Here is a 20597-nt window from a genome sequence, read left to right on the forward strand (position 1 = left end):
AGAGTGTTCATGTCGCCTAAGCACCCCTGTGCAACACAACACCCAAAAGGCTCCTGTCAGCCAAAGAACTGCCCAATCTTTGCCTGGATTCTCTCAAAAATAATGATACTGACTCTTTCCTATCCTCCCTTGCAGGATGGCTCCAGAGGGAGCAGGTGTAGAGAAGAAATGGGGCCCTGCGATGACTGTTAGAAATGGACTGGTTCAAATCTAGATAACTGCGCTTCAAGGGATGTCTTTTATATTTAAGATGATGGTCATTTTCTCCTGATTATAAATGTAATGTGTGCTCACTGTAAAACATTTGGAAAAATAAGAAAATAAAAGTCATCTCTAATCTTACCTCCAGTTTATTACCATGTCAACTGTTGGTTATATTTTCTTCCAGAGAGAGAGAGAAATAGAGTTACTGCCAATGAGCTATGGAAGGCTGTATAAACACAAAATTGGCATTTTTCTTCCTACGAAATACCTACTGCACAAACGGTTTAGAATTCTGTTTTTATGCCTAGCTTATATCACAAGTATTTCCCCTTATCCTTTAAATATCTGCAAAAGCTTAATTTTCAGTGGTTGCATAAACTTACTGTGTGCCCTTCCTCTACTATTGAGCATTTAGTTTGCTACCCATTTCTTCTTCTTTTAAACCATGCTCTGGAAAATATCCTTGCATTAAATTTTTATCCCCACCTCTGATTACTCCTTTTGAAAAGGGAATAAACAGATGTTAAATAACTCTATCCAAGTTTAATTTTAATATTTTTGATACATATTCCCCAAAAGTAAAGATTAAATGTCAAAAGAATACAACTTACATGAAAAGTACCTGAATATGTACAGACCAACCCACCATCAAAGTCACTGAATATGATCATTTATTCTTTGCCAGCATAATAAACAAAAGTCTCATCACTCCCTTTGTTTTCAATAAACTTTATTTTATTTCTAGTAAAGTTAAATATTTTTATAAATTTAGAGAGTCTTTGTTTTTATTCTTACGTGAATTGCCTGTCTCTCTCTCTCTCTCCATCTTATTGGGACGTTAGTGTTTTCTTGGCTTATTTTATGAGCTTTATATGCATTACTATATTTATTGGAGACATTTTTCTAATGTTTTCCTTTGCGACTTTTCATTGATTTTGTATCTTGAAGTTCCTTTCCGCCTCAAGATCATATACATATTTATCTATGTTTCCTTCTAGTATTTCATGGTTTCACTTTTTATACTAAAAATTTTAATCCACTTGTAATGCATTTTGTTTACAGTTTAATGTAAGGATATAATGGTTTTTGCTCAAATAATAGATTTATCTAACACCATTTTTTGAATGGCTTGTCAGTTCCTCATTGGTTTAAGGTGCCTTCTTTAATATATATGAAAATCTTATATATACTGCATATGAATTTTGTACTATGATTATGGAGGGAGTTTTAGATCACACTTAATAATCTCTAAAATCCTACAGGTTATCAGATGATTTATTCTTTTTTTTTAATTGAAGTATAGTTGACTTACAGTATTACATTAGTTTCAAGTATACAATATGGTGATTTGATACTTTTATACACTATGCACTGAAGTTATTATTATATTATTGACTGTATTCCCTGTGCTGTACATTACATCCCTGTGACTTATTTATTTTATAACTGGTAGTTTTTACCCCTTAATCACCTTCACCTATTTCACCCATCCCTCCACGCACCTCCACTCACAGCCACCAGTTCGTTCTCTGTATATGTGAATCTGTTTCTGTTTTGTTATATTTGTTCATTTGTTTTGTTTTTAGATTCTACAAATAAGTAAAAACGTACAACTCACTCTCCAAGGCCAGCATTACCTTCATACCAAAACCAAACAAAGACACTACAAAAAAAGGAAATTATAGGCCAATATCCCTGATGAATATAGATGCAAAAATTCTCAACAAATATTGGCAAACTGAATTCAACAGTACAGTAAAAGCATCATACATCATGATCAAGTGGGATTCATTCCAGGGATGCAAGGATGGTTCAATATCTGCAAATCAATCAACATGATACACCACATTTACAAAATGAAGAATAAAAATTACATGATCATCTAAATATATGCAGGAAAAGCACTGAAAAAATTCATTATCCATTCATGATAAAAATTCTCAACAGACATTTTATTCTTATTACTCTGGTCTCTGTTTCAAAAGTCATTTTCACAAGAGGTCTTTTCTGATCACCCAATGAAAATCACCCCTCAGGCACTCAGATATTTTCCATTCTTTTACACTATTTTATTTTCTTCATAGTATTTACCATATTTGCTTATTTATGTTTTTGCTTGTTTATTGACTATTTCCTTCACTAATACAGAAACTCAAGAAATAGGACCTTGTCTGTTTGAGTCACTACTATATTCTCAGAGCCTAGAACATGGTACATAATCAATAAATATCTATTAAAAGAATAAATAACTCTAGGAATTTCGTTAATATGTCAGTCTACACTTGACTTTCTACCAGTCTTCCTAAATTATTACAACTCTAAAAAAAGTCTTAGTTTTGTTGGACAAATTCGCCTCTTCTATTCCTTTTCAAAATTACCTTTGTTTATTATTCTAGATAATCTTTAGAATCAGCTTGTCAGATTCCTTGCCTCACCTATATCCCATTATATATCCCCACACTGAGGAAAACACTGACCTTAAATCAAATCATGAATACAGTAGGGAAGAACTGACACTGTTCAAAATGATAAGAATGTTGAATTGTTCAGTGCTCTCATAAAACCTGAGAAAAATATCTGATGCTCAAGCCTATAAAAACATGGATTCTTAAATCTGAAAATATCAACTTGCTTCTTATTCCAATATGAATTTGAGACCCACATTGATTTGGCCATAATATCACACTAGCTCTATCAAAAAAAACCTTATAAATGAATATATCAAAATACAGTGATGAGAATAATAAAGCAAAATTTCAAATATTTTCCTACATTAGAGAAGAAACCATTTCATAGTACAAAGGAGGAAGTAGAAATTCAGCGATTTCCAGGGGAAGTGGACTGTGGAGAGTAATCATCTATGTAATTTGAATGCTGGAATGAAATTAGTATGTTCATGGCAGTACCATGGCATTGATTTCAGGGCACTTTAGCTGACAAAGTGCTCAGGCCTCACTGATTACTCAAAAGCTCTTGAGATTTTTTTTTCCATAGAAAAATCACAAGTACCATGCACTAAATCAAAGTCTCCATGGTAGAAAAGCCTGCTGTGTGAGGAACCCTCCCAGGAAACCTGTTCCTTACCAGAGTCATTTGGTATTTTGGAGGTAGGGGGTTCTTTGTGTTTTTACTGAAGCATAGTTGATTTACAATATTATATTGGTTTCAGGTGTACAACACAGTGATTCAAAATTTTTATATATTGTACTACATTTAAAGTTATTATAAAATATTGGCTGTAATTACCAGAGTCATTTGGCTAAGCCACTGACTCACTTTACTAATGCTCACGTGAGCCTTTATTCCCACACTCAAAACCTTTCCCTCCATCTCCTTTGCCTCTGAAATAAAGATCGAACTTCCTCAGCATGACATTAAAGACATCTGGCTTTAAATGGTGCTGATCTATGGTCTAGATCAACTACTCCAGTCTCATTGCTTGATACACATACCTCACCTCTACCTCATCCAACATTCTGTATACTACTTACTGAATGTGCTCAGAGAGTGAAATTTCTCCAGAGGCAGCAATTCTATCTGGAGAAATACACATTTAAGCTGGCTCAAAAGTGGCTCATATATATAATCAATGCAACATAATTTATAATAGCAAAAGACAGGAAACAACCATATTGCTCATCAGTAGAGGACTTGTTCAATCCAACATGGAGTACTATGCAGCTGTAAAAAAAAAAAAAGAATGGGGACTATCCATATATACTACTGTGGAGTGAATGCCAGAATAAAATGTGAAGTGAAAAAAGCAAGTTGGAGGCAAGTATGTAAAGTCTGCTACTGTTCATCTAAGAAAGAGGAAACAAAATATCTACATATTTCTGTATTTTTTTAAACTGAAAAACCAAGCCATATATTTTTAATTGGTTCTTATAAAAAGAAGAAGTAAATAGGATTGAGGGATAAGTATTGAAGCTAGGCTTATCTTACCTACCTTGTTTTATAGCTTTGACATCCAAAAACATATACTTGGATAATTACAAAATAAAATTTAATATAAAAATACCATCTCTAAACATTGAAAAAATGAAATAAATTAAGCTATGTTTTGAATTGTGGCATAACAATACAGAAAATAACTATTCCAAGTGGCCTTTAAAAACCAGTGATCTGACTATAACTTCCAAGTGGATATACCGTAAGAAAGGAAAGAATTGAAAACAAAATTTATTTTTTGTAAGCCTATTGTTGGCAGTAGTGTTGTTTTTCTTATTCTGAGGCTACTGTGAATGTATTGCATGTTTAAGCAAAAAAGTAATCATGTTGGTGTTTCTGAGAGCTGAGATGTCCAGAATGAGACAAAAGGAAATAGACATAAGACTGATAAGGTGAAGGAAAAAGCCTATAATCCTAAATATGGATTATAAATATCAGTATAATTTATGATACATTTTATCTTTTTAAAAATTATATTCCTAGCTTTGTCTACTGAAAAGACAAAAACAAGAATGGACTCAGCAGCAAAGAGCACCCCTAATACCCAAGTTGGGTCTCTAAACACCATTTACCATTTAAAGGAATCAGGGCTCCTTGGAGAAATGGCTAAATGTAAGGCTGTGTAGGAAGTCTCTATGGTGAGAGACAACTTGTCATCAAAGAATCCATGAAAGACTTCAAGGGTCATTTCAAAATGACCCAGGAGCCAATTCTAACAGATAACCATTGGCTCAAGCTGGAGTGATTTGAATCATAAATGCAATTAGACTCATAATTGCAGTAAGTTAAAACATGCAATACTTTTAATCCATGAATTTAAAATGAGATTAAAGAAGGAAATCATAGGCCTCTTTTAGACGCTAAGGAATCAACTCAGACTGAAAACTAATTAAAAGGAAAAAGAAGAAAAATTAGCAGAAGAGGAAGGAAGGCAGAAAGAAAGTATATATTGTACATTTACCATAAGAACTCTACCTCAGAGTAATTGAATAGTTAATAACTTGGGTTGGAATCCTCAAAATTCAAATTATGGAAATCTTATAGGAAAAAAATACCTGGCTTCCTCAACCAAAAATTTACAAAAAAAAAAAAAAAGACAAGACAGAGATGGCAGATGAACTCACTGATTAAGAGAGACTTGAGACATATCATCTAATTACAACCTGTAACCTTATTTGGATCCTGACTCAGACAAACTTTAGAAAACAAAATGAGGCAATGCTGAACACTAATGATATTAAGAAATTCCTGTTAAAATATTTTAATTTGATAATGGTGTTATGATCATTATTTTTAAAACAAACTTATCTTTTTGGATATAATACTGTAATATTTGTGAATAAAAAGATATATAAGATTTGCTTCAAAATAATTGGGAGTATTGGTTAGTGAGCAAGGGTATAAATGAAAGATTAGATATGAGGTTCTAATTTCTGAACCTGGGGTGATGGATACATAGAAATTTACTATGATATTCACTCTACTTCTGCATATGTTTGAAATTTTCCAAACTAAAACTTAAATATATAAATTAGCATAATCTTCATAAAAATTGTACGTGTTAAGTCCCACAAACAGAACATGGGTATGCCCATTTCCCCATATCCATACTAACAATGAGTTATAATAAGTAGTATTATGTTTTAGTTTGAGTCAGTCAGTGTATATCTAGTCCATGATGCATCAATAATAAATAACATTAACATTTTTCTTACTAATTATAGAAATGTGGCTTACATTTGATCACTTTTATGATCTCAATTTGCTCTGAAGAATTCTGCTTACTCCAAAGAATGCATGAAAAGGACTTCCCTGGTGGTGCAGTGGTTAAGAATCTGACTGCCAACGCAGGGGACACAGGTTCGATCCCTGGTCTGGGAAGATCCCACGTGCCGCACAGCAACTAAGCCCCTGTGCCACAACTACTAAGCCTGTGCTCTAGAGCCCGCGAGCCACAACTACTGAGCCCACACACAATTAATGAGCCCACGTGCTGCAACTACTGAAGACTGCGTGCCTAGAGCCTGTGCTCCACAACAAGAGAAGCCTCTGCAATGAGAAGACCACACACCGCAACAAAGAGTAGCTCGCCGCAACTAGAGAAAGCCTATGCACAGCAATGAAGACCCAGTGCAGCCCAAAATTAATTAATTAATTTTTAAAAATGCATGAAAAGGAAATATTTTGTAACATGTTCATTAAAAACATACATATACTTTCAAGTGAAAAGGAAGAAGGTCTATAAGGATATGTACCAAAATATTGAGTTACTGTCTCTAGGTGATAGGATTATGAGTAATTTGAGGTTTTAATTATTATATTTCCTAAAACAATGAACATATATTAGTTTAACAAGTAGTAAAGTTTGAGTCATAAGAGAAACACACACACACAAAACCAGAGTAGGTCAAACGCACATCACACGTCAACCATGTTACTCACCACCACTTATTCCTTGGGCACAGCCTTCCAATGACGGATTCATTGATAGTGACGCCAAGAGAGAAAGCAAAGTCTTTTAAGTCCTTGTATTCAAAGGGAAAAGGTAAATGTGTATTATAGGTTGGAAAAGCAAATCAAAGAGCTAGAAGTCCTCACAGAGAGTGTAAATCAAATTGCAGGGCTCCATCTTGCCAGATCCATAATTCATCTATCCATCCATTAATTCAGCAAACTCTCAATTAACACCTCAAAGTGCTAGGCAATGGACTAGCAGCCACTATTATAACGTATGACACACCCTGGCCCGTAATGAGCTCAGAGTAGTAGAAAAGTAAGACTTCAGATTATTGAACCATGCTTAGAGCTTTAGGTTTTTACAAGTTACTGTCCCTGCCCTGCTAAATGTAGACCATTGATAAATCAGATTCATCTAATGTCTCTGCCCTACCTAGAAAAAATGGCATCATCAAAGTTATCTCCTCTTTCAGTATTTCAAAGTATTAATAATTTATATTTCAATAAGTTTAAAAAAAATGTTCCCCCATTTTCTAATGCTTACACATCTACTTTCTCATGTCACCCTGGGTTATTCACTGTGCCTGAAAGATTAATTCGGATAAAATGAAGCTGATAGGTAGCCTTTCCAAATATTCCTTTTCTTCTCTACTCAAAAGTCTATTTGGGCTCTGAAAAACAAAAGAAAGAATAAGAGAATGAGGAAAAAAAGAAACAGAAGAAATGAACGGAAGGAGGGAGAGAGAAAACTCACACATGAAAATATTTAAAAGATTACAAATATATTTTTCCCTGTCTGAATTAATTACTTAATTTATTTAGATGGCTTCAACTCTCCTATTTGGTTAAGTTTACCTGAAGGGAAGTTATTAGTGCACAGTGGAAAATGTAACACAGTTTCATCTCTGTTTTACAGACAGGAAGCATAAGGATATAGTAGTTAGAGCTGGCATTTATCCTAGAAGGAGGCCTCAGAACCACAGTTTAGAGTCATTCCACCAGACCAAAACTCAGATGAAATATTGGAAGATTCTTGTTGTTCTAACTCTGAAACCCAATTCTCATTTGAAAACCAAGTTCTTGTTTTTTTTTTCTCTTTCCTGTTCAAACGCTAAAATCAAGCCTTTCTACCTGTGATGTCACTATTTAGAAGGATTAAGTAATGCAGACCACTTCCTCCAGACAAACCCTCAGACTTCTTCTCAGTAAAGACCTCTAAACAGCCAAAAACTATAATAAATATCAAAGTTAGTACATGTCAGAGAGTCCTGACTTCAAGACAAGTTTTCAATATGGAGATTTAAATAAAATATATAGAGTACAATGTGCTGAGCAACTTATGAATTTGTCTTAAGTCTTGCTTGAGAAGCAGAATGAAAATATTTCAAACCAAAGGAGCTACTCATCAGTGCCTTGTCCTGGTTTGACACCCAACATTTCTCCCCTCAGTGATTAGTCATTTGTCAATGTTCTGTAGTCCACTGCAAAGATGGATAGGAAACACTACATGCAAATTAAGGGCTCCATATGGTCAAAAAATACTACATAGCAGAAAATATAAGCACATTAGTAGAGTTAACCTTGCTAAATGTAAGTCATTAGAAACTATTACTACTACAAGACCAAATATTGATATAAAAAGTAAATAGCTGAATTTTGATCAAAGATTCCTAGATATAAGAAAATCGGTGACATTTTATTAACTTATAAGGCTCCTATAAATAGCATTTAAATAGATAAACAGCCTATGTATGAGCAAGTGAAAGTAATTTAATATACCACTATTTAGTACGAGAATATTTCTTTTCATTTATTCTTCTTAGAAAAGACAGTACTCAGTCTTACATACATGTAGATTTCAAACCATGTCTGGTGGTAGCTACACCACCTAACAGATCTGGATAGTTACCAACTATTTGATGTTAGATGCATACCCATCTAACTCACTGGCATGAATTCTGACAGGAGTCATCAAGATTTTCACATGGTAGAAAAAAAATCAATTTGAAATAATCTATAATTCAAGATCATCAAATATTAGGTTCAACAATATGAAGTTGCCAATATACGATCATTTTTTATCTACAAACAAGGCAATTGCATAAACTCCTTTAAGTATAGTTTATTTACAATGTTGTGTTAGTTTTAAGTTACAGCAAAATGATTCAGATATATATATATATATATTCAGATATATATTTTTTCTTTTCCCTTATAGGTTATTACAAAACACTGAGTATCGTTCCCTGTGCTATACAGTAGGTCCTTGTTGGTTATCCATTTTATACATAGTAGTGTGTATATGTTAACCCCAAACTCCTAATTTATCCCTTCTCCCGCTCACCCTTTCCCCTTTGGTAACCATAAGCTTGATTTTTGGTAACCATAAGTGGGTCTATTTCTGTTTTGTACGTAAGTTAATTTATATCTTTTTTTTTTATATTCCACATATAAGTGACATCATATGGTATTTGTCTTTCTCTGTCTGGTTTACTTCACTTAGTATGATAATCTCTAGGTCCATCCATGTTGCTGCAAAGAGCATTATTTCATTCACTTATGGCTGAGTATTATTCCATTGTATAAGTATTCCATATCTTCCTTATCCATTCATCTGTTGATGGATACTTAGGTTGCTTCCATGTTTTGGCTACTGTAAATAGTGCTGCAATGAACACTGGGGTGCATGTGTCTTTTCAAATTTGATCTCCTCACACCAGTCAAAATGGCCATCATCAAAAAGTCTACAAATAATAAATGCTGGAGGGGGACTAGGGGAAGATGGCGGAAGAGTAAGATGCAGATATCACCTTCCTCCCCACAGATACACCAGAAATACATCTACACGTGGAACAACTCCTACAGAACACCCACTGAATGCTGGCAGAAGACCTCAGACCTCGCAAAAGGCAAGAAAGTCCCCACGTACCTGGGTAGGGCAAAAGAAAAAAGAATAAACAGAGGCAAAAGGATAGGGACAGGACCTGCACCAGTGGGAGGGAGCTGTGAAGGAGGAAAGGTTTCGACACACTAGGAAGCCCCTTTGCGGGCGGAGACTGCAGGTGGCGGAGGGGGGAAGTTTCAGAGCCGCGGAGGAGAGCGCAGCAACAGGGGTGCGGAGGGCAAAGCGGAAAGATTCCCACACAGAGAATCGGTGCCAACCAGCACCCACCAGCTGGAGAGGCTTGTCTGCTCACCCAGGGGGCGGGCAGGGCTGGGAGCTGAGGCTCGGGCTTCGGTTGGAGCGCAGGGAGAGGACTGGGGTTGGTGGCATGAACACAGCCTGCAGGGGGTTAGTGCAACACGGCTAGCCAGCAGGGAGTCCAGGGAAAAGTCTGGACCTGCCGAAGAGGCAAGAGACTTATTACTATTATTATTATTTTTACAGTACACGGGCCTCACACTGTTGCGGCCTCTCCCATTGCGGAGCACAGGCTCCAGACGCGCAGGCTCAGCGGCCATGGCTGACGGGCCCAGTCACTACGCGGCATCTGGGATCCTCCCGGCCCGGGACACAAACCCATGTCCCCTGCATCGGCAGGCGGACTCTCAACCACTGCGCCACCAGGGAAGCCCGAGGCAAGAGAATTTTTCTTTCCTCTTTGTTTCCTGGTGCGTGAGGAGAGGGGATTAAGAGCACTGCTTAAAGGAGCTCCAGAGATGGGCACGAGCCGGGGCTAAAAGTGCAGACCCCAGAGACGGGCATGAGACACTAAGGCTGCTGCTGCTGCCACCAAGAAGCATGTGTGCGAGCACAGGTCACTCTCCACACCCCACTTCTGGGGAGCCTGTGCAGCCTGCCACTGCCAGGGTCCCGGGATCCAGGGACAAGTTTCCCGGGAGAATGCACGGTGCGCCTCAGGCTGGTGCAACGTCACACTGGCCTCCGCTGCCGCAGGCTTGCCCGACACTCCGTGCCCCTCCCTCCCCCCGGCCTGAGTGAGCCAGAGTCCCCGAAGCAGCTGCTTCTGTAACCCCGTCCTGTCTGAGCGAAGAACAGACGCCCTCCGGCGACCTACATGCAGAGGCAGGGCCAAATCCAAAGCTGAGCCCCGGGAGCTGTAAGAACAAAGAAGAGAAAGGGAAATATCTCCCAGCAGCCTCAGCAGCAGCAGATTAAAGCTCCACAATCAACTTGATGTACCCTGCATCTGTGGAATACGTGAATAGACAACGAATCATCCCAAATTAAGGAGGTGGACTTTGAGAGCAAGATTTATTATTTTTTCCCCTTTTCCTCTTTTTGTGAGTGTGTATGTGTATGCTTCTGTGTGAGATTTTGTCTGTACAGCTTTGCTTCCATCATTTGTCCTAGGGTTCTATCCGTCCAATTTTTTTTTCTTTAAAAAAATTTTTTTTCTTAATTTTTTATTTTAATAGCTTTATTTTATTTATCTTACTTTATTTTATTTTATCTTCTTTCTTTCTTTCCTTCCTTCCCTCCTTCCTACCCGCCTCCCTCCCTCAATCCCTCCCTCTCTTTCTTCCTTCCTTCCTTTTCTTTTTTCCTTTCTTATTTTTTCTTTCATGCTTTCATTCTTTCTACTTTTTCACCCTTTTTTTTCTGAGCCGTGTGGATCAAAGGCTCTTGGTGCTGCAGCCAGGAGTCAGTGCTGTGCCTCTGAGGTGGGACAGCCAACTTCAGGAGACTGGTCCACAAGAGACCTCCCAGCTCCACGTAATATCAAATGGCGAAAATCTCCGAGATATCCATCTCAATGCCAAGACCCAGCTTCACTCAACGACCAGCAAGTTACAGTGCTGGACAACCTATGCCAAACAACTAGCAAGACAGGAACACAACCCCACCCATTAGCAGAGAGGCTGCCTAAAATCATAATAAGTCCACAGACACCCCAAAACACACCACCACACGTGGACCAACACAACAGAAAGACAAGATCCAGCCTCATCCACCAGAACACAGGCACTAGTCCCCTCCACCAGGAAGCCTACACAACCCACTGAACCAAATTTAGCCACTGGGGACAGACACAAGAAACAACGTGAACTACGAACCTGCAGCCTGCAAAAAGGAGATGACAAACACAGTAAGATAAGCAAAATGAGAAGACAGAAAATCACACAGCAGATGAAGGAGCAAGATAAAAACCCACCAGACCTAACAAATGAAGAGGATATAGGCAGTCTACCTGAAAAAGAATTCAGAATAATGATAGTAAAGCTGATCCAAAATCTTGGTAATAGAATAGACAAAATGCAAGAAACATTTAACAAGGACCTAGAAGAACTAAAGATGAAAAAAGCAATGATGAACAGCACAATAAGTGAAATTAAAAATACTCTAGATGGGATCAATAACAGAATAACTGAGGCAGAAGAACGGATAAGTGACCTGGAAGATAAAATAGTGGAAATAACTACTGCAGAGCAGAATAAAGAAAAAAGAATGAAAAGAACTGAGGACAGTCTCAGAGACCTCTGGGACAACATTAAATGCACCAACATTCGAATTATAGGGGTTCCAGAAGAAGAAGAGAAAAAGAAAGGGACTCAGAAAATATCTGAAGAGATTATACTTGAAAACTTCTTTAATATGGGAAAGGAAATAGTTAATCAAGTCCAGGAAGCACAGAGAGTCCCATACAGGATAAATCCAAGGACAAACACACCAAGACACATATTAATCCAACTGTCAAAAATTAAATACGAAGAAAACATATTAAAAGCAGCAAGGGAAAAACAACAAATAACACACAAAGGAAACCCCATAAGGTTAACAGCTGATATTTCAGCAGAACCTCTGCAAGCCACAAGGGACTGCCAGGACATACTTAAAGTCATGAAGGAGAAAAACCGGCAACCAAGATTACTCTACCCAGCAAGGATCTCATTCAGATTTGATGGAGAAATTAAAACCTTTACAGACAAGCAAAAGCTGAGAGAGTTCAGCAACACCAAACCAGCTTTACAACAAATGCTAAAGGAACTTCTCTAGGCAAGAAACACAAGAGAAGGAAAAGACCTACAATAACGAACTCAAAAGAATTAAGAAAATGGGAATAGGAACAAACATATTGATAATTACCTTAAATGTAAATGGACTAAATGCTCCCACCAAAAGACACAGATTGGCTGAATGGATACAAAAACAAGACCCATATATATGCTGTCTACAAGAGACCCACTTCAGACCTAGATACACATACAGACTGAAAGTAAGGGGATGGAAAAAGTTATTCCATGCAAATGGAAACCAAAAGAAAGCTGGAGTAGCAATTCTCATATCAGACAAAATAGACGTTGAAATAAAGACTATTAGAAGAGACAAAGAAGGACACTACATAATGATCAAGGGATTGATCCAAGAAGAAGCTATAACAATTGTAAATATTTATGCACCCAACATAGGAGCACCTCAATACATAAGGCAAATACTAACAGCCATAAAAGGGGAAATCGACAGTAACACATTCATAGTACGGGACTTTAACACCCCACTTTCACCAACTGACAGATCATCCAAAATGAAAGTAAATAAGGAAACACAAGCTTTAAATGATACATTAAACAAGATGGACTTAATTGATATTTATAGGACATTCCATCCAAAAACAACAGAATACACATTCTTCTCAAGTGCTCATGGAATATTCTCCAGGATAGATCATATCTTGGGTCACAAATCAACCCTTGGTAAATTCAGGAAAACTGAAATTGTATCAAGTATCTTTTCCAACGACAACCCTATGAGACTAGATATCAATTACAGGAAAAGATCTGTAAAAAATACAAACACATGGAGCCTAAACAATACACTACGTAATAACGAAGTGATCACTGAAGAAATCAAAGAAGAACTCAAAAAATACCTAGAAACAAATGACAATGGAGACACGACGACCCAAAACCTATGGGATGCAGCAAAAGCAGTTTTAAGAGAGAAGTTTATAGCAATAGAATCCTACCTTAAGAAACAGGAAACATCTCGAATAAACAACCTAACCTTGCACCTAAAGCAATTAGAGAAAGAAGAACAAAAAAACCCCAAAGTTAGCAGAAGGAAAGAAATCATAAAAATCACATCAGAAATAAATGAAAAAGAAATGAAGGAAACGATACCAGAGATCAATAAAACTAAAAGCTGGTTCCTTGTGAAGATAAGCAAAATTGATAAACCATTAGCCAGACTCATCAAGAAAAAAAGGGAAAAGATTCAAATCAATAGAATTAGAAATGAAAAAGGAGAAATAACAACTGACACTGCAGAAATACAAAAGATCATGAGAGATTACTACAAGCAACTCTATGCCAATAAAATGGACAACCTGGAAGAAATGGACAAATTCTTAGAAATGCACAACCTGCCAAGACTGAATCAGGAAGAAATAGAAAATATGAACAGACCAATCACAAGCACTGAAATTGAAACTGTGATTTAAAATCTTCCAACAAACAAAAGCCCAGGACCAGATGGTTTCACAGGCGAATTCTATCAAACATTTAGAGAAGAGCTAACACCTATCCTTCTCAAACTCTTCCAAAATATAGCAGATGGAGGAACACTCCCAAACTTATTCTATGAGGCCACCATCACCGTGATACCAAAACCAGACAAGGATGTCACCAAGAAAGAAAACTACAGGCCAATAACACTGATGAACATAGATGCAAAAATCCTCAACAAAACACTAGCAAACAGAATCCAACAGCACATTAAAAGGATCATACACCATGATCAAGTGGGGTTGATTCCAGGAATGCAAGGATTCTTCAATATATGCAAATCAATCAATGTGACAAACCATATTAAGAAATTGAAGGAGATAAACCATATGATCATCTCAATAAATGCAGAAAAAGCTTTCGGCAAAATTCAACACCCATTTATGATAAAAACCCTGCAGAAAGTAGGCATAGAGGGAACTTTCCTCAACATAATAAAGGCCATATATGACAAACCCACAGCCAACATCATCCTCAATGGTGAAAAACTGAAAGCATTTCCACTAAGATCAGGAACAAGACAAGGTTGCCCACTCTCACCACTGTTATTCAACATAGTTTTGGAAATTTTAGCCACAGCAATCAGAGAAGAAAAGGAAATAAAAGGAATCCAAATCAGAAAAGAAGAAGTAAAGCTATCACTGTTTGCAGATGACATGATACTATACATAGAGAATCCTAAAGATGCTACCAGAAAACTACTAGAGCTAATCAATGAATTTGGTAAAGTAGCAGGATACAATATTAATGCACAGAAATATCTGGCATTCCTATACACTAATGATGAAAAATCTGAAAGTGAAATCAAGAAAACACTCCCATTTACCACTGCAACAAAAAGAATAAAATATCTAGGAATAAACCTACCTAATGAGACAAAAGACCTGTATGCAGAAAATTATAAGACACTGATGAAAGAAATTAAAGATGATACAAATAGATGGAGAGATATACCATGTTCTTGGATTGGAAGAATCAACATTGTGAAAATGACTCTACTACCCAAAGCCATCTACAGATTCAATGCAATCCCTATCAAACTACAAATGGCATTTTTCACAAACTAGAACAAAAAAATTCACAATTTGTATGTAAACACAAAAGACCCCGAATAGCCAAAGCAATCTTGAGAACAAAACTCGGAGCTGGAGGAATCAGGCTCCCTGACTTCAGATTATACTACAAAGCTACAGTCATCAAGACAGTATGGTATTGGCACAAAAACAGAAATATAGATCAATGGAAGAGGATAGAAAGCCCAGAGATAAACCCACGCGCATATCATTACCTTATCTTTGATAAAGGACACAGGAATGTACAGTGGAGAAAGGACAGTCTCTTCAATAAGTGGTGCTGGGAAAACTGGACAGGTACATATAAAAGTATGAGATTAGATCACTCCCTAACACCATACACAAAAATAAGCTCAAAATGGATTAAAGACCTAAATATAAAGCCAGAAACTATCAAACTCTTAGAGGAAAACATAGGCAAAACACTGTATGACATAAATCACAGCAAGATCCTTTTTGACCCACCTCCTAGAGAAATGGAAATAAAAACAACAAAAAAGAAATGGGACCTAACGAAACTTCAAAGCTTTTGCATAGCAAATGAAACCATAAACAAGAGGAAAAGACAATCCTCAGAATGGAAGAAAATATTTGCAAGCAAAGCAACTGACAAAGAATTAATCTCCAAAATTTATAAGCAGCTCATGCAGCTCAATAACAAAAGCAAACAATCCAATCCAAAAATAGGCAGAAGACCTAAATAGACATTTCTCCAAAGAAGATATACAGAGTGCCAACAAACACATGAAAGAATGCTCAACATCATTAATCATTGGAGAAATGAAAATCAAAACTACAATGAGATATCATCTCACACCAGTCAGAATGGCCATCATCAAAATGTCTAGAAACAATAAATGCTGGAGAGGGTGTGGAGAAAAGGGAACACTCTTGCACTGCTGGTGGGAATGTGAATTGGTACAGACACTATGGAGAACAGTATGGAGCTTCCTTAAAAAACTACAAACAGAGCTACCATATGACCCAGCAATCCCAGTACTGGGCATACACCCTGAGAAAACCATAATTCAAAAAGAGTCATGTACCAAAATGTTCATTGCAGCTCTATTTACAATAGCCCAGAGATGGAAACAACCTAAGTGTCCATCATCGGATGAATGGATAAAGAAGATGTGGCACATATATACAATGGAATATTACTCAGCCATAAAAAGAAACGAAATTGAGCTATTTGTAATGAGGTGGATATACCTAGAGTCTGTCATACAGAGTGAAGTAAGTCAGAAAGGGAAAGACAAATACTGTATGCTAACACATATATATGGGATTTAAGGGGAAAAAAATGTCATGAAGAACCTAGGGGTAAGACAGGAATAAAGACACAGACCTACTAGAGAATGGACTTGAGGATACGGGGAGGGGGAAGGGTAAGCTGTGACAAAGCGAGAGAGAGGCATGGACATATATACACTACCAAACGTAAGGTAGATAGCTAGTGGGAAGCAGCCGCATAGCACAGGGAGATCAGCTCGGTGCTTTGTGACCGCCTGGAGGGGTGGGATAGGGAGGGTGGGAGGGAGGGAGATGCAAGAGGGAAGAGATATGGGAACATATGTATATGTATAACTGATTCACTTTGTTATAAAGCAGAAACTAACACACCATTGTAAAGCAATTATACTCCAATAAAGATGTAAATAAACAGACAGATAAATAAATAAATAAATACAAGTGTCTCTTCCAGGTAATTTAGTCTCTCTCTCTCTCTCTCTCTGTTTTTCCCTGAGCATTGTATGCCTCTTGTAACTGAATCCAGTGAATTAAATATTGCTTGATTAATCGACTCATAATCAAAGTTATTCTATAATAGTTTCACCATTTGTCAAATGAAAACTTCTCTAGGGGCAACAAATGATGATTTTCAGAGCTAGAATAAGGAGATTTAAAGTAGGATTAAGTTTTAGTGTCACAGAAAATGCTTTCATTTTTCAGATCGTTTTATTTTTTTTCCTACTTTGTATTATGGATAAAAACTTGACACTCTCTCAAAAGTGTGTGTATCTCTTCCTTTACTCTAAGTGGTATAATCCCAACAAACACTCAATTTGTGTAGCATCTTTTCGGTTGTTTTGATTTTAATATATTTTAATAACATGGTATATTATTCTACTTGTCTCTTTTCCTTTCTCCACATAAAGTATGTGTTGTTGTTCATCATCTATGAATTATATAAAAAATAAAACTTTCAGATATAACCATATGCATATAAGTTAAATTTTGAAGATACATGAAGAGCTTTTTAATATACTTGCCTTATAAATTCATGTATGAGAAACATATGTTACAGTGTATTTGTAGGTAAACAAATGACAAATTTAAATTGCTTTTCAAAAATGCATACTTTTCATAAGTATATCAAATGTTATAGCTGTGAATATCAATAGTCATGAAGTTTATGTAGAGAAAGAAATTAATTTCTCAGATCACTTTACTCAGCAGTAGTGATTTGATTCTCATGGGTGTTGTTAAGATTAAATAATGTTGGTAAAGCATTTTTAGATTTATACTGTAAGTGTTATAGATTTTAAAAACTGAGGATCTCTGCAAGTGGGAAGAAAAAGGGAACATGCTGTGGTGAAGAAAATCAGGAATTGGACTGTTCCTTCTATGCATAGCATCATCTGCTACTTTCGTGTCAAGTCCCATTTTTTCATTATCTCTCATTTTTTAAGCTCTCTGATATGTGGGCTTCTCATTTGAGAAGAAATAGTTAAGAAATTATCAGAAGATTGAAGATTTAGAAAATAATGACATTTTCATATGTTAGAAAGACTAAAAACTCAGAAGATTGATATAAATATGTAGACAATGAGGGAAACTTTAAATTCTCAAATAACTATATTTTTGTTCATTTTAAGGTGTTTGTCAATTTTTGTTCTCCTGGCCTCTTTTCTCTTCAGTGTAAGAAACTGAAAAAGTGTGTGTGTTTGTGTATACATGTGTACAATGCATGTTTTTCTCAAAGGATTACAGTTTTCCTTATATGATTAAATCCTTAAGGCATTATATGACTTTGTATGGAAAGCAGAAACTGACTATATAAGTATATGCTCACTCAGCAAAAGCATGGTCATTCTTTAAATGTGAACTTTTAGTTGAATAGAATATGAATTTGATTTTTAAAATACTGCTAAAAAAAAAAGAAGTGGTATAAACATACAATGGAATATTACTCAGCCATAAAAAAGAACGAAATCTTGCTATTTGTGACAAAATACCTAGAGGGTATTATGTTAAGTGAAATATGTCACACAAAGAAAGACAAATACTTTATGATTTAATATAATGTGGAATATAAAAACCAAGTGAACAAACAAAACAGAAACAGAGTTATAGATACAGAAAACAAACAGGCTGTTGCCAGGGGAGAGGAGGATAGATGGAAGAGAGAAATGGGTGAGGGCAATTAAGAGGTACAAACCTTCAGTTGCAAAATTAATGAGTATGAAATGTACAGTGTGAGGAATATAGTCAATAACTATCTTTGCATAGTGAAAGATGGTAACTAGACTTGTGATAATTTTGAAATGCATAGAAATATCAAATCACTATGTTGTGTAACAGGGACTAACATAGTGTTGTAGGTCAATTATACTTCAAAAATAAATAACCTCAGAAAGAGATCAGATGTGTGGTTAGTAAAGGGGGGGGAGGGGGGAACTGGATGAAGGCAGTCAATATGTACAAACTTCCAATCGTAACATAAATAAGTACTAGGGATGTAATGTACAACATGGTAAATATAATTAGCACTATGGTATGTTATATATGAAAGTTGTTTAGAGAGTATATCCTAAGAGTTCTCATCACAAGGAAAATAATTTTTTCTATTTTTTTAATTTTGTACCTATATGAGATTATGGATATTTACTAAACTTGTGGTAAGTTTCATGATGTATATAAGTTAAATAATTACTCTACACACCTTAAACTTACAGTGCTGTATGTCATATCTCAATAAAACTAGAAGGGAAAAACAAACAAAACAACACAAAAAACTGTATCTGAGACTCACGTATAAAGTCAAGGACCCTGGCATGGGAAAAAAGTGATCCCTGTTCAGTAGCGCTCCCTGGCTTTCAGCAGAATCAAAAATAATTTCTCATTGGAGAAAAAACTCTCAATTTAGAGTCCCAAGTTTACCACAGGTTAATGATAACCAAATTTGAGTTCACAATCAAGGATCAACAAACAAACAAGGAAATAAACCACCAAAAGAAACAACAACAACAAAAAGTGGACTTCAGGTGCTGGAATCATAAATAACTATGTGTGAAATGTTTAAAGAAAAGAATGTCAAAAAAACAAGCAGCAGAATTATTTGTTAAAAAAGAAGATTGAAAAAACACAACCGTGAAATAAAAATATAGAAGGTATTCATGGCACATTAGAAAGAGTTGATGGAAGAACTGAAACACTAGAAGATAGAACTAAATAAATAAATTGCTCAGATTACAACACAGAGAGAAACAGAGATGGAAACTACAGAGGAGAGGTTCCAAGATATTCAAGGTAGAATGAGAAGGTTTGAAATATGTCTAATGAGAATCCCAAAGAGAAGAATGAAAAGAAAAAAAATGTTTGAAGAGGTAACAGTTGAAGCTGCCACACCTGTCAGTGATGGGAATTTCAACTAACTCTCCCACTGAAGACAAATTTTTTAATTAATAAAATATTGGCTGAGAAGGACTTCTACATAGTATCAAGGAGTTAACAAGAGAGTAAGAAATGACTGAACAAGTTCCAATAGAAAGCATGAATCTAGACAAGTGAATCCAGGACTCAGGTCCACTTTTACACTGCCAGAGTTTGCTGATCCAGACAAGGTATCTGAGAGCCTGAGGTACACCTGGGCTCAGTGACTTTGCATTCTCTGAGGCAAAGTTGAATGCAAGTAACTTATTGAGAGATGAGCCCAGAAAACACACGTCGGAGTGTGAGGAAGTTAAAGGAATGGCAACATATAATGGCACTATTAAATATGTTCCCACTTTAGGTAACTGAAGTTTAATCCTACTGCAGAACTCTGTAACCAGTGTAGACCATGGGACTAAAAATTATTTCACCTTAGGGAAAAGGGACTTGGATATGTATACATCATCTCCCATCAGTCATTGGTTAAGTGTGACTCACACTGAATTATTTGTCATCTGACACTGCTGACCTATGTATGGCTACTAGAGAAAGCCCTCAGGCAAAGAGATGCAAGCACTGGCAGCTGGAAGTCAGGCTGATATGTAATAGTAAGGCTCAATGAGATAAGGGTAAGATACCATAAGCACCTGCTTTAGGTCATTTCACAGAGCTGGACGGAAAAAGTCAAAGCTCAGCACACACCACAGATGAGGCCCTTAGTAAAATGTCCTTTACTTTGTTCTGAGAACTGAAAGGAATGAATCCGATTAACAGTGAGAAAAATGAAAA

Source organism: Delphinapterus leucas, chromosome 3 (genome assembly GCF_059928025.1).
Source record: "Delphinapterus leucas isolate spDelLeu-1000000601 "Yukka" chromosome 3, BTC_Dleu_Yukka2, whole genome shotgun sequence".
NCBI lineage: Eukaryota > Metazoa > Chordata > Mammalia > Artiodactyla > Monodontidae > Delphinapterus > Delphinapterus leucas.